Here is a 16,012-nt window from a genome sequence, read left to right on the forward strand (position 1 = left end):
TTGAACTTTACAGTTCAGTATAGTTCAAATAGAAATTATATAGAATTATTTAATAATTTGTATTCCACTGGAATAAAAATTTAATTTCTGTCTTTATCAAATCTCTATTTCAGAGTATTTGTACGTATGTACTTATCGTCTGCTGTATGATCGAATATCGAATAGGTAATAATCGTTGTTACTCGTTATGTGAGAAAAAATTATGTATATTCACAACTATGACTATTGCATTTTAGGCGCTTGGCCATGGATCGCTGCATTAGGTTTTCTCAATTCCCGAAACCCAGACAAACCACTATGGAAGTGCGGAGGTTCCCTGATATCGGCTAGGCATGTTTTGACCGCAGCACATTGTGCACATATGGATGGAATAAAAAACATACACAATCATAATATTGCCATTCTTAGATTGGTGGAGGAGGTGCCATTTTCAAGTAACTCCTCAAATATATATATATATATATATATATATATATATATATATATATATATATGCTATTGAGTATTACTGAAGTATCATATCCTGAAATTTCTTACTGTACAAATATATTGTATCATAAAGCGTGTACAATTCTTTCTCATACTTTTGGTCATTCGTTTCCTGCATTTTCATTTATTTTTTTATTTTTCAGGGTACGTATATCCCATTTGTACGAAAGAGCCCCTACGAAAGAGCAACTTCGTCGGCTATAACCCCTTGTTGCTGGATGGGGAGCGTTAAGATATAGTAAGTGATATCAATTTTATAATAAAATTAAACAGTTCCAGTCTTAAATATCTTTCTTATTTTCTTCGTAGGACGACCACGACGTAATGCATTAATGGAAGTACAAATGCCAGTGATTAAGAACGCCGAATGCAAAATAGCTTATTCCAAATTTCCTAATGCACCTGATATCACTGATGGTATAATATGCGCCGAACATGCTCAGGGTGGAGAGGATTCTTGTACGGTAATTAAGTTACAGAGTTACTACAAACTATACGGTATCTGAAGACACGTCAATTCGAATTAACATCAAATCGACGTCTTAAACATTAGAAATAATAGATAAACACAATTTAATAGTTTTGCCCACTTCTCACACCTCATTATGGTATTTAATCTAATTTCCTTCTAATCTTAGTTTTGCTCAAAATACATATAACATGTACATTATAAATTGGAGTATTTCTATACACAAATCAATAGAAGATTATTACTGTATATAAGTATAATTTCAATACAATTCGATCGATATATTTCAGTATCTTTGATTAAAAATTTAACGATCCTTTCAGGCTGACCTCGGCGGACCACTGCTGATACAACATGAATTAACCTCGTATTTAATAGGTATTGTGTCTTACGCTTATAAGTGCGGCACAGCTGGCTATCCCAGCGTTTACACTAGGGTCACATCGTACCTTGACTTCATTCTCCAAGCAATGCAATAATATGATATTACTGTTCCATAAATATCATTGTGTAAAAAACGTAAAGTTGGATTTTCTTATTGTGGAGATAAGAAACAGCTCAAATTCACATTGTTTTGTACGTTACAAATTATAGGCTTAAAATGTACGAAATGTAACTTTGAAACGACACTAATTTTTTACGCACGATAAACCTCCACGACTTAGGTATGTAAAGATGATAAACGTATATTAATTCTATTAATTTGGTAATAATAAACCAACTTTCTGAGAAGTTCTGTAAATTTCGTTTCTGTTGTATCAAGAGAATAATGGAATATTCCACTTAGATCGTATACTTCTTGTATGTACATACAAAATTTTCCGGCTAATCTAAAACACTTCATAAGATAGAGAGCTTCTGGAGATTCGGACACAGAGAGTGCATAAAATACAAGATAAGTCTCGTGTCTTTCAAAATTATTTTTTATTCGCTAAAAACGTCCTGTGTACTCATGCAATCACATGCAACCTCGAAACTTCGCTTATTTTTTATCACTTTCCAATTCAATACACTGTTTCTGCATTTTTGACTATATGTAAGAGAAATTTCCATTCAGCCAAAGGTGTACTTACAGATTATAGATTCCTATACGACTCTCGGTAAAAATTTATCCGCACTCCAGATAGTTAAAACTTCTGTCGACCGTATTGATCCATCTGCACTCTTCGTATGACGTCAATATCTGTTCAGTGCTGCTGCGTAGGTTTCATTGTGTTACGTCAATTCGTTTGTGACTGTTGCGCGAGTAATGGCGCTTTGCGATGGCGATTTGCAGGAAAACAGTGCAGGATGCTGTGATTCGTTTCTTGTGGTCGGAAGTTATGTTTGATGCCTATATTTATCAAAGATTTAATGCACATTATGGAGAAAGTGTTTTGTCACGAAGTGTGTTTGAATGGGCACAAAAGTTCAAAGAAGATCGCACAAGTGTTATGAAAAAACAGCTGGACGCCCGTCCACATCCACGACGACAACATTGAACGTGCTCATGAACTTATGCTCTATGGAATAGACGAGTGACACTGGATAATGTGGCAAATCATTTGCAAATCAGCCACGGCTCTGCTTATGCAATAGTGCACGACAGATTTGGGTTTTAAAAAGTTTGTGCGAGATGGATGCCGAGAAAGCTGATGAAAAGGTGAAGACGACGATGCATTCGTGGTTCGCAGCTCAGCCCAAAACATTTTTTAACGAGAAAATACGAAGGTCCTTCAGCAAATGGACAAAGTGTATACAGAAATTGAGTGATTACGTCAAAAAATGATGTATGTCTTTTTTGACAATTGCTTAAAATAAATTCTACACCGACAGAGCGGGTAACTTTTTACTCACCCTCGTAAGACACTTAAATTTCCAATCTATTATGATGAATAAAAGAGCTTATACTATTAAATCTAATTGTATTTTGTTGCATGAGAGTACACGTGTATGTGATGTACATTACCTTTATATCCCCTTGAACGCTTCAATATTGCGCATATATACTATATTTTGTACAGCTTCTATAAAATTTTGTATGTTTGTTTAGGCTGTCAATCTAGAGGCTGGAGTACAAAGAAGTGGCACAATGATGTGGGCTGATGACATTTATAATTATCAAGGAATCACCCCTACATTCGCTCAGGTATATATCGTTGACTATAATGTATTTAACATATATGATTGTTAGAATATTAATAATTAATTTTTAATTCTATCAGAATTTTAATGAAACTGTCCCTTGGGAAGGAAGAACTGATACCTTGATATCACGGTTTGTACATCCTATATATACGACAAATTTTAGAACATTATATAACGAAGAACCAGATCGCCGTGGCCATGTGATGTGAATAAAAGGACTTGAATTTGATGATATTTTTATAATGTTTGATAACATAACTAAGTATCTTCACAGTAAGATAGGATGACATGGTTTACATGATCTTAATGTTGTTCACTTGAGTGATGATATTATAAGGAAAAGTGTAATATCACAGGTAGGATGATTCATAATTTAGAACTACTAACTCATGTATGTATTAAAAATTAAAGAAATATATTAAATTTTATAGGATATTTATGTTTAGTAACCAGTAATTCAGAGATTGGTATTCATGGTTACTATAACGAGGCTGTAGAAACGCACCCTTTCTTCTTTGCAAATGGTCCTGTATTTATGTCTAAGCCGAAACTGGAACCTCTGAATAATTTAGATTTATTCTTGTTATTTTCTAAAATACTTATCTACAGTATACCATAAGGAATGATACCGTATCGCACCTAATCAAGTGCCTTAAGAAACATCAACAGGATATCACAGTAATCCCTTATCGACTGATATGTAAGTAAAAGTTATGTGTCATTGTTATACACAGTTATGTGTTAGTGTTATACACAGTTATTTATCATTTTCTATTAATTCAGTTGTAGCCACTACAATATCTATGACACTGGTAGTAATTATGAGAACAATAATGATGTTCTATAAGAGGAAATGATGATTAGGAACAAAAACTTACAGGTAAGTCAAAGTATATGTTATTTGCCATTTGAAAAGAAAGTTACTAACTTAGAATTTTTTGATAAATAATAATTGTGCAAAATATATTGGATTTCAAATTTGTCAAAAATTGAAATTTAAGAAGCATTGTAATAATATAACATTAATATTTTGATTTTTCAGGAGATGTCATGCGGTGGATGGATAATATGTAAAAAATATTAAGCAGTATATGAATTTTCATATTGCGTAGAGATAACAAAATGAATTTTAAAAAATGTCGACATGGTAATAAGAAATAGCATCATGACAAAGAATATATAAAGACAGTTTCATTTTTTATAAATAAAAATTTGTTGTTCCAGATTTTGAAATATAGTGAAACGTTTAATTAGTATCTTAATATCTTTAAATAATTATTATTTTAGAATCAATTGTAATTGTATCATACGTACTTTTGAATTCGTGCAAGAACATATGTAATTTTGAAGTAGTTATTATTAGGAAATTGTTAGACGCGAACAGTATGCGAAAAGTTAGTATGCAGTGTAATAATTATCAATCAAAACACAAGAATTAAATTCTTGAGGAAAAAATTTCCGGAATTTCTTATTTACACGATTATAAAGAAATCCATAATAAAAAGGAGCTGCTTTCTAATACTTCTCTTCCTTGTAATGCCTATGTTAATGATAACGAGGTTCGACTTTTTGTTTTTAGAGGGATACTGGAAAATTTGAAAGTACAGTACCATTGGGAAGAAAATCACGATATTGAAAACGATATTTGCAAGTAAATTTCCAAAAAATCTGTTTTCAAATTTTCGCTTTCTATTTCACATTAAAAGAAAGGGCTGCCTTCTTTCTCTGCAAGACAAAACAAACATTCTGAATCTCGTATCAATGAATGATGTCAATAAGTTATTTTTCTTTTCAGATTGAACAATATTCCAGATTTATTCATAATTTCATACTACGCGAAGAATAGACTTTCATAGGTATATAAAGGAAATGTTAAGTATAGGAAAACTCTTTTTCGTTGTAGGTGACATATGCTTCACGGTTGAACACGTGTATTTTTGAACACATATAAATGAAAAAGTACTCTTATGGAGAAAAAGAATTGATACCTTCGATTGACATTAGATAATGTATATAAACTTATGAACAATCACTATCGGTTTGTATTTTAGGTGCACACGCAGATTTGTTGGAATTCTTATAAAATGTACATCCTGTACGAACGTTTTATTCTTCCAAATTTTACGATACTATGTCTCATATAATAACTATATGGATTAAACGTAATATAAATGATCCGAAAATAGACTCGAACGACATTAATTGTCTTTCTATTTATACCAATATCGAAAATACAAGTAAAGCCGGAGCAATAGTATGCAATCATAGCATATTCAGAATGCACAGTATTATCATGAAATGTAAATGAATCAGTTGTAAACGAACGATTTTACTGTAAAATCGTTGCCTCCTTTTTTTCATCTGAAATATAGCAGCAATGAGTACATTCTTTTAATATATAATAAAACGAGATATCTTTATAAAGTTACATATGTCATCACTGGTAACTGTTATCTCGTATGACACCAAATATACCGTTAGTATGGAATGATATTTTTATGAAGATATACTTTAATGATAGATTTTATGAATGAAACGTTATATAAGAAAAATTATCTCTTGTCATTCTATGAAGTGTAGTAGCTAACGAAGATTAATTTTACGAAGTATTGGAGCAAAAGAGAATTAAAAAATTAAAAAGATCTAAATAAGATTGTTCGTGTGGCTTAATTATCTCAATTCTGGTACACCACTTGTTACATTCTAACTAATTAGCGCTAAACAATAACTTGCAAATATTAAAGATATTAACACCTTAATATTAACACCTAAAGGTTTTCAGGAAATTTTATAATATTTGATTATTGTATATCTAGTCATTGATTGATAAAATTTCTTGTATAAGCATAGATCGAGGTTGACGTCATACGCAGATTGCATATCATTGACAGGTATCGTTTTAATTTATTTTATGGCTAGAATCATTTGAATATTATACGAATAATTATTTCCATTCGAACGATTAATAGATCACGTACCTATAAAAGATATATTATGAAAAAGACGTGACGAAACAAAAAAATATTGGAAATTCCGTTGTCTGTTGATTTTTATTTCCATGTAATTACATATGAAATGGGTAATTCATTAACATCTCCTCGAATCGAATATAATTCGTTACACTTCACAACGATTCAAATAATGGACGGGAAATATATAATAAGTTTCCTGTCCTTGCGTTAAAATAGTACTGTACAAATCAGATGATACAGGAAATACCCAAAAAACCCAATTACATCCACATTGCATGACAGCACACTTGCAATGGATTTTTGTGATTTCAATGTCACAGACAATGACACAACTAATCAGAACACGTTCGAGGCTATAGACATTGAAATTACCGCGTGTTTAATACGTTTAAAGCATAAATCTAAATTTCACGCGATTATTTCTTTGTACATTGTGAAACTCTTAAATTATCTTAATCGAATAAATAATCCTAATGTAATGAAACATCTTGAAATAGACCTAGATATCTGAAACAGAAACTCGAAGGATAAGAAATCCTAAAAGGTACTAATCCTAAAATAACAAACTCCTAAATAATAAACAAGTGATAAAACCTGTTATAAATAATAAACCTTACCTGGAATAATCAAATCCTAACTAATCGAAAATAAAATAAGGCAAGCAATTCTTAATCTTTCAAGTAATTTTTCCGAAAACACAGAAAGATAGAGAAATTAAAAAGACGCAGCACAAATTGCAGCACAATGAAAGTTTCAGAGCGATGAATACGATCGTATTAAACTAAATAATTTTCAAAAGTGAAATTACACTGAAACGTATATCGATGATATTTGTCATTTCTACGATCTGTTTCGCTTGATCGTGCTTCTTTTCTGATGTAAATTCAATTTATAATACGAACTAAGTTTCCTTTATTATTATTAGTCCTGCGTCTTTTTAATTCGTCACTTCTTTTATTTCAGAACAATGACGGGCTCCAAGATGCTGTTCGGATGTTTGGCGTTAATTGCTTTTCTGCATCCATTAGTTCACGTTTGTACTTCGAGTAGTACAGCTCAAGGTTTGTACTTCGAGTTGTCTTTTTCCATGCACTTCAAATTCCAATACGATCTGGTCACGTGGCCTTCGTACAATTTCGAAATTTTACCTGTTTGGTAATCGTCAATGAAAAAAGAAGTTATGCGTGACCTCAACACATTGAAACAATTTTTATGATTTTTTATTTGCCGGTTGGTCAGCAAGTTAATGGAAAAATTTCACTTAACTATTCGCGTTAATTTCTTCGGTTTAACTTTTGGGAAATGCTTCGTTAGCTTCGGGAATATTCCAACGATTCGTTTTACGTACAAAATAAGCATGATAAATATTACATCACGGTAATGTAATATCGGAATATATTAAAGGTGTAATTTTGTCCGATTAATTATAATTTATTAATAATGGATTGAAAATACAGATATTAGTTAGACAGAGAAACGATGTTTGATTAACAGGAAAACTAAATGCAACGCTCGTATTTACAACAAATAACTTGACAACTATTTGGTAACTCTCTCTCTCTCTCTCTCTCTCTCTCACTCTCTCTCACTAGCAACTCTAACACTCGACAACACTCGCAACTCAATTTTAACGACTCTATGCTTCGACGTCTCGATCAACTCTGATTCTCGCAACACGCACACTTTTCGATTCGCCTTGGATAGCGAAACCGTCCTTCTTCTAACGTTGTCTATTGTTTCCCTCATACCTATGTAAGAACTACCAACTACGTGCCTTTAGTCACGTAGGCACTCTTAAATGTAAACGAACCACAGAAACACGACGTACACGGTTTTTCTATTTTCAGCCGATCTCCAATCAAAGCTATTCTACGATATCACAATCGGCCTTTCCTGACAATCACATCTGCCCTCAGATGTGCTCATCATCGCCGCTCGCACTTACATCACTATCGTCAGCATTCCACCATTTCATGTGATCGGCTGCCGTGGAAGTTGTACGTGGCCCTTCGTGCTCCCCCTCTCGCTGCACTATGTATCGGTCATTTCGCAGGACTTTTATCACCCGATACGGTCCAAGAAACTTCGGATGCAGCTTTAGCCCGGGACCCCTCTGCATCCTCTCGATTGCCACTAGATCTCCCGTCCTGTATGCTGTCGCCTTCTTGCGTCTCCTGTTATACGCCCGCTTGTTTCGGATTTGGATCTCCTCAATCCGTCTCTTTGCGTCCGCACGCAGCTGATCTCGTTCCTCTTGGAACACCGCGGCCTGTTCGTCCTCGATGCTACTGCTCCTCTTTCGCTCTTCCTCTATCTTCCTCTCCGTTGTTTGTTTACCCATTTCACTCTTGTCAGGGGCTTTGATCGTCGTGGCAGCATCGTGACATTTTCGTAGGCTCGGTTCGTACATGGAAGACGTTAACAACTTACCATCTACCGAGACTATGATCTCTTCTTTTTCGAAGGTCTTCACGTTCATCGTGTCCTCGACAATCCCATCGTCGTCCTCGTCATCCACATACTCTGTATATCGAATCTTCGTATCGATATTATTGGAGGGATTCCGCGCGTGCGACTTCCCTTGTCTTTTCGTTCGCCTTGCATTCACTCTCTTCGAGTCTATCCGAAAACTTGAAACAACCCTCACACCCGCAACGCTATCCTTCTCAGTAAATTCGCAAATATCATCAACAACATCCTGTTGCTGTTGTTTAGCCAGATTCTTCCTCCTCGTGATGTTCGCTAAGTCCTCGTGCTAGCCGCAAGAATCCGACGAGGACACCATCTCGTGGTCCACTTTACCAATCACCACGTGTCTTGCCACTATTCTCCGTTCCTCCGACACTTGCTGCACAGCTGCCCGATACTTCTTCAAAACTTCTGCTAACTCTTCTTTATTTTCTTCCAATTGCGACAGTAGCTCAGTTCGTTCGCGACTAGCTACATTAACACGATCTTCTGCTTCGGAACGTTGCCGCAGTACTTCCTGCAACGAAGCCTGCGCCTCATTCGGTTCTTGCTCCAGTGCCTGTTTCGCTTTAACTGCAACTGCTCTAGCGCATTCTGCATCTTCTAACTGGTTCTTCAGCTGTCGTAAAGCTGCTTTACCCGTCGAGTCACCTTTCGATTTCTCCAGCATCGTTTGAGCGTCTCTTAGCAATGCTTTGGTTCTCTTCAAATCTCTTTTTAGCCTATGTTGCATGTCCTTAACGTGTGACAAATCTATCTCACTCGCCTGTGTCTCTACATCTATCTTGAGGACTTCCGGACACTCATCGGGATTTTTGTCCTTTATTCTACTAATAAAAGATTCTCCCCCTTTTATACTTATTTCAACAGTGTCCAAAAAGTCTGCGCCAATAATAAGCGAATGTTGCATCACAGTACGACTCATTGTCTATAATAATGTTCGTCGAAAATTTCCCGAGCGTAAAATTCCTTCCGGAACCGACACCGCCAAATCCAACGATTTCCCGACTTAATCTGGGCGCTCCGATTTTCACATGCTGATCTGCTCGCATTAGAGTCAGCTCACTACCGGTGTCTATCAACGCGCTCAATTCGAAATTTTCCATCTTAACATCCTTACCACGCCTTGTTTGTAACGACCGAAACACGCTGTAAACTTTTTTTGAGGGCTCACCCAGTGCCTTGTCGCATTTTGATGCGATGTGTCCGTACTCCCTACATTTGAAGCATTTAGGTCCTCTCGACTTGCTCGGACACTCCGCACACACGTGCTCCGCATCACCGCAATTGTAGCATCGCGCCTTCCTCGCATCTCCAGATCGACCGGGTTCCTTGTTCCTCTCGGTTTCGGACAGCTTCGCCACCGGCTTTACCCTGCTACTCTTCGGCTCCTCAAATTTCGTCCTCATCTCCATATCTCTTTTTATCGCTTCGTAGCGCCTGAAACGCTCTTTTAATTGCTCGATATTCCTGGCTCCGTATAGCACAGTCTTGTTCGCGACCTCGTCGGGAATGCCTTGAATAATGTAGTCTATCAAGGATTGCGTATCAACCCTTCCTTCTTTTGCAATCCCGCACATGTGATACATATATTGTTGCAGACTCTCATCTGCTTTCTTCTTTCTATGGGATAACTCGCCATGTATCTGTTGGTCGCTTACTACATTTTCGAACTCATTCCTCAACGCCTTTTTTAGCTTTGCCCAAAACTTCGCGCATCGCTCTTGTCGTACGAAGGCCTGAGCGGAGCCTGCGAGTAATTTCTTAGCATAGGCCACCATGTGGGCGTCTGACCAACCCCACACTTCTGCCATTTCCTCGAAGTCTTCCACCCACTGATTTACACTCAGCAGATCATCCCCGCTGAATTTCTCTAATGAGTCTTCCACGTCTTTAAGACTCAACATCGAACCGACGCATATACTTCTGCTGATACTCATCGCGGTCCTGATACACCGCTCGCGTGCCTCTCCTGTATTCTCGCGCGCCTTGTTTATCGTCCTCGCCTTCACTTTCGTTGGAGCTCCCTTCTTCCGACGATACATCGTCTCCTTCTAGGGCCGCCTGTAGCCGCGCGCGTAGTTCGGATTTTCTTCCCGTTACCTTCAACCCCAAGCTAACGAGACGCGCTCTCAGCTCTTTCGTCCTCAGCTTCTCGAGGTCTTCCTCTCCCTCTTGACTGCGTTCGGCTCGCTGCTTGCTTCTTAGATCTCGCTGGTTTGTTGGTTCTTCGCCACGCTTCGAATCCTTAGGAGTAGATCGACCAGGTTTGCACGCTCTGTTCAACCTGGCAACCAGCACTGATCTCGCACCGGATATAGGCAGATTCATCTGTGCGAGCTTACTCCTCAGCTCCTCCAGCGTCAAATCCTCTTCACCCGACAATCGTTCGTCTTCAACGTTTGCCATTTTATTCTATTCCTTTCTACTCCCGCACAAATAGCTCCGTTAAATCGTATCGTTTCTCTGTCTTATTCAATCCCGGACGAGCCCCCACTTGTAATATCGGAATATATTAATAATGGATTGAAAATACAGATATTAGTTAGACAGAGAAACGATGTTTGATTAACAGGAAAACTAAATGCAACGCTCGTATTTACAACAAATAACTTGACAACTATTTGGTAACTCTCTCTCTCTCTCTCTCTCTCTCTCTCTCACTAACAACTCTAACACTCGACAACACTCGCAACTCAATTCTAACGACTCTATGCTTCGACGTCTCGATCAACTCTGATTCTCGCAACACGCACACTTTTCGATTCGCCTTGGATAGCGAAACCGTCCTTCTTCTAACGCGTTTTTAAAACGCGATGGCGCTATCACTTTCTAAAAGCGTCGTCTTTACATTTCCGATGGCCACGGGCACATCCGACTGCGAGATATACAATGTATTATAAGAGTATAATTACCATACTTTTCATGACAAGAGCAATTTTTCTTGATAACTATACTCTGTAACATAGATTGAAGTCGCTGATTTGATCCCTCTGATATCGTTGTTTTATGAGAGTCTCGCCTGGTCTTGATTGGTTCTGTTGACTCTTATCGTTGTGAAAAATCGATTCGTTGTGTACCTTTTTTGTATAGAGAATTATTTTGTGGTAGAATATAATGTTGTAATATTTGTGGTCTTTACTTTACTAATTTTGTCACTGAGCCGCTCTTTGGCTCGTTGAGCGATTCATATTCCGCATATATTCCGTACTTGCTTCGCTTGGTACTTTTATAATTTTCGTAGTTACAATAAAAAATTTAATTCTTAACAGATTAAAGATTTAACCTCTTGCTTTATAGTGTACAATAATTTTTTTTTTTTTGTATAGGTTATGTGATCCATAGTTTGAGTAACTAGTACATATATATATTTACGTGACAAGCTTTCATTTCAATCTATATTTAAGATTAACATTTTATCAGTTTCTGTTCGTAACAACATCGAAGTAGTCCATAAGTTTGAAGAGTATAGTTAAGGAAGTTATGAAGCAAGAGGTTAAGAACAAATTCTGAAAGAGGTTATGTACAACTCAGTAGTACTGCTTTACATTACTTTGCGAATTACTTTTCAAGCATAAAAATAGTTTAACAGCCACTTATAGTTACTTCCTTACCATTACATTCATTAAATTCGTTTGATTTTGTAAACAAAATAACCACGCTGACCAGTCTCTTATTTAAAATAGAATTATTTTGTCATATATCCAACAGTTTACTTTCTCTTCGCTTTGTCTCGTATTACGACTTTATAACGGTGTTTCTTTAAACTTTAAACGATCGTAATAAATGTATTTACGGACGATGACTGATATCTGGTCTGTCTTAAAGTTTCAACTAATTAGTGCCCCGTTACTTTGGACGTTATGAAATGTTGTATAACCAAAGACTTATCTTCTCTTTTGGTAGTTGCATAAGAGAAGACTGAGCCATTGAAACGCTCGAATAGATTAGCTGATTCGCTTAACGTATTTTTACTTCCGACGAGCTAAACACAAGAGCAGAAAGCACATAAGGAATAATACAGAAACGTCAAACGTATACAGAAATATATTTCGTAAAAGCATTAGTACGTAACATGTCTTTATAATTCTATTTATGTATAGTAAAATGGCTTGTATCCATTTTCATGAATTATAACTGACATTTCAAAGCATTCATGTAGATATGTAACTCTCGTTAATTAATAATTTAACAATGCGTCATGAAACGTATCATTTTCGTTTCTTCCTTTGTTTCGTTATACACAGGAACGAATTTGTAAATAAAGATGTATAATCAACGATAACATATGACAGCGAGTATAATAACTGTCAGCAAAGGAAGAGGTCGGTAAAATGATTGTGGTTGATTTCAGTGTATCGGTAAATAAGCTTTGACAGACGTTGCCGGGGGACTCGGTGTCGGTGAAACCGCGTCGATGAAATGATTGTCAGTAATTTAAAGATAACCCAATTTATTGATCTGTCTCCCCTTCATGGCGTTGTACGTCTCTCTATAAAACATATTCTACCTCGGAGGGCTGAAAAATTTAACTTGGTCTCACTGGACTGGACTGTAAGTAAGAAAATTGAAATGCAAAATCCACGTGTGAGCGCAACGGTTTAGATGGAAAGTTCGATAGGACAATTATGTATATTAGCCTGAAAGAAAGCTCGTGGCTTCGCACGCAACACGTAATTTCCCTCGCTGAAATAATCCTATTACAACGATACGATTTAAAATTTTCCTTAACAGACCTCGCAATGTAATTCTTCATCTACAATTTTTTATTCGGCCTGAAACAAGAGACTTTCGAAGCCTTATAGAGTCTCGCGAATCTAAAAGTCAGGTTTCAACGTATTTTCGCGTCTTATTCTATAATACTGAAAACATTAAAGGTGTTAACGATTATTGTCTCACTATGTACGTACATCAAACGAGTACTTACGTAAGAGACAAATGGAAATGGAAACAGCCGAGAATAATTGAAGATAATTTGAATACGTTCCAGGCTATAATACAATTTCTCGTGAACCGTAATTGATTCGCAGAAGGGAATTGCTGCTTCTCACGACTAGCAAAGTGTTTCGCAAAAAAAAAAAAAAGAAAAGAAAAATGGTATCGGAAGGATAGAAAAAAAGCGGTGGCCTACATCAAGCAATCTTCATGCCGATAATGCATTTATTATTCAGTTCGTTCATTTTCTATCGCGTAAGAGACACTGGGATAACTGACAGAACGAGCGTATAAATTTTGCATCTCTCAACCTGACTTCTCCCAATTCGTATACTTCCATCCTTCGTATAAGTGACAATGAATCAGAAGAGTTTCATAGCAATATTGAACAACATACAGTCAACTACAACACCATTAGATACATCCACCATACAGTCAACTACAACACCATTAGATAACAGCAATACAATAGATTATAATTTTCTACGCGTCATTGATTCATCATCATCATTTTCCATTTTTTTAGCATATGTAAAAACGTATCTGACGTAATCTTACCTCGCTCTTTGAGTACAAAAATCCATTCAAATGAAACAAAGGGAAAAGAAATAAGAAAACAAACACTCACATACGAATCTTCATTACATAACTGTATGTACTCCTCGAGGTATAATTACTCAGACACGTTACAGCGTACCTTCTTCGTTCCCTGATGGCTGATGTTGATCGTTGACGTTTATAATGAAAGAATTTCGTCAACGGCGCCATCTGGATCCTTGTTGAAAAATTAAAATAGCCGCAACAGCACCATTAAGCTCATCACCCAGAGTAGCTCTTGTTGCTGAGTCGTGGAGGAATTATTATCATCAACGACATAAACTATACCAGTTCCGGTAATGTTCTTTAGATGGTCCAGGCATTCGAACTCGCAACATCGCTTTCCAAGACGGAATTTCTTGCATGTCTGTAGTAAAAAGGAATCGAATCTGGTCCGTCGTATCGAGTAGTCCAGTGATTAGCGGGTTTCGGTGTTTGTTGACTCTTTTGCTATATCTGTCGCTATATTTTGCTATTTCCTCTTTGACTGTAGGTATCTTGAGGTCGCGATGGATGGTTTCGTCGGTAACATACCAAGGTGCGTCTATTAAGGCTCTTAGCGTTTTCGATTGGAATCGTTGTAGTATTTCGATGTTGGAGTTACTTGGACAGCAACAGCTGGTGATACTGTCATACACCTCCATTTATAAACTTTCGAAAATCGATGTGACCTTCAAACTTTAGTGTATTCTGTTTCACAGCACAAAATGTTTCCGAAACGTACGTTTATTGTTATAATAAACTTGACTGGTGGCTCTGAAATACTATCCTTGAAAAAACAATGGGGAAATTGGAGCAAAAAACAGAAGGAAATAAACAAAGACCTTGTTGGTTCGTAAAAATAAAATATGCTACAGGAAAAACTTTTTCCAACGGATTGAGATGCGACAAGCTTTAAAAGCTATGACGCGAATCGAGCGTTTGTCTACAAGAGCGCATTTTCGGTGGATATATATGTCGGAATGACATTGGGGATAGGGTTGTCGGTGTTTGAGGAGTCTTCATTGAAGGTAGCCATCGTTGCGGTGTAACGAAGATACGATTTATTGACACAGGTATGAATAACACAGGTTTGACAATCTACCACGGCGGTGAGACGTCCGCGACACTAGTGACAGTGGTCTCCAGTTCAATAACGAATCCGCGGCCAACGGGATGACAGATGGGCGTTCTCGCTGAATCTAAGTCTGACTCGTAAAAATAATTGCTGAGCGTAAAAACGTTACTCTTTGGTCGACGGGAGCGCGTAAAAGAATGCCCGTCCCGTCCCGATGATGCCACAGAGGAAAACTATAACGGGGTGTGTCTAAGGACACGAGATCATCGGATTCGTCGAGAAAAGCCTTCGTTCAGAAAGTAAGGGAAATTGGCGTTGCTGCTAATTGGTCAATCTCCATATCGGTGGTTAGAAAAAGATGCTAGCCGCCCTCGAGGGAAAGTTGCTAGTGGGAGACGCCGCTCGTTGAAAAATATGTCTCCCCTATCTTCCCGTAGTTGGGACAAAGACTGTTTGTCTGTTTGAAGGACTTTAGTTAACTAAACCTTAAGATTTATAACGGACCCTCGGGCTAGCCGAACATGTACTGCGGAGACGCATCGACATCTGGCAATCATCTTACTCGAAGAATAGGGTCTGCGTGTGGCGAGCCACGGGACAGAAACCGTTGGAATGTTTACTGTCGCGTGTCGCCACGAATATTTCTTTTAAGGAGAGCTATAGAATTACTCCATACCTTTGTTAGGCAAAGCGTTCATCCCTTGACCGCGGCTACGTTGGGCGACAGACTGTCACCTCGAGCCAAAGCTCACCGTCACTAATCTCGAACAATTACAATCGGATTGAATAACTACAATAGTTTAGTTACAGTTATAGTAGACTTTAGATTGCAATGTTGCGGGGCTATCCAAAGGTTCCGGTGTCCTTTCATCTCCGACATATAGATATACATGTATA

The 16,012-nt window shown here is 37.2% G+C and overlaps 2 protein-coding genes and 1 pseudogene across 2 annotated transcripts in view; 1 reads left to right on the forward strand and 2 right to left on the reverse strand.

The window, feature by feature from the left end:
* Window positions 1–2,107, reverse strand: part of LOC143303324 (omega-amidase NIT2-A-like) — a 298,294-nt gene extending 296,187 nt beyond the window's left edge. The window contains exon 1 of the mRNA XM_076622633.1: window positions 2,032–2,107. The gene's annotated coding sequence lies outside the window, so the exon portion shown is untranslated. The remainder of the gene's footprint in view (window positions 1–2,031) is intronic.
* The window catches only part of LOC143303315 (uncharacterized), a 277,255-nt gene that overhangs the window by 13,740 nt on the left and 247,503 nt on the right, over window positions 1–16,012 (reverse strand). The window lies entirely within an intron of this gene.
* On the forward strand, window positions 188–5,738 carry LOC143303323 (venom serine protease Bi-VSP-like; annotated as a pseudogene).

The sequence above is a fragment of the Bombus vancouverensis genome, chromosome 11 (genome assembly GCF_051014615.1).
Source record: "Bombus vancouverensis nearcticus chromosome 11, iyBomVanc1_principal, whole genome shotgun sequence".
Taxonomy (NCBI): domain Eukaryota; kingdom Metazoa; phylum Arthropoda; class Insecta; order Hymenoptera; family Apidae; genus Bombus; species Bombus vancouverensis.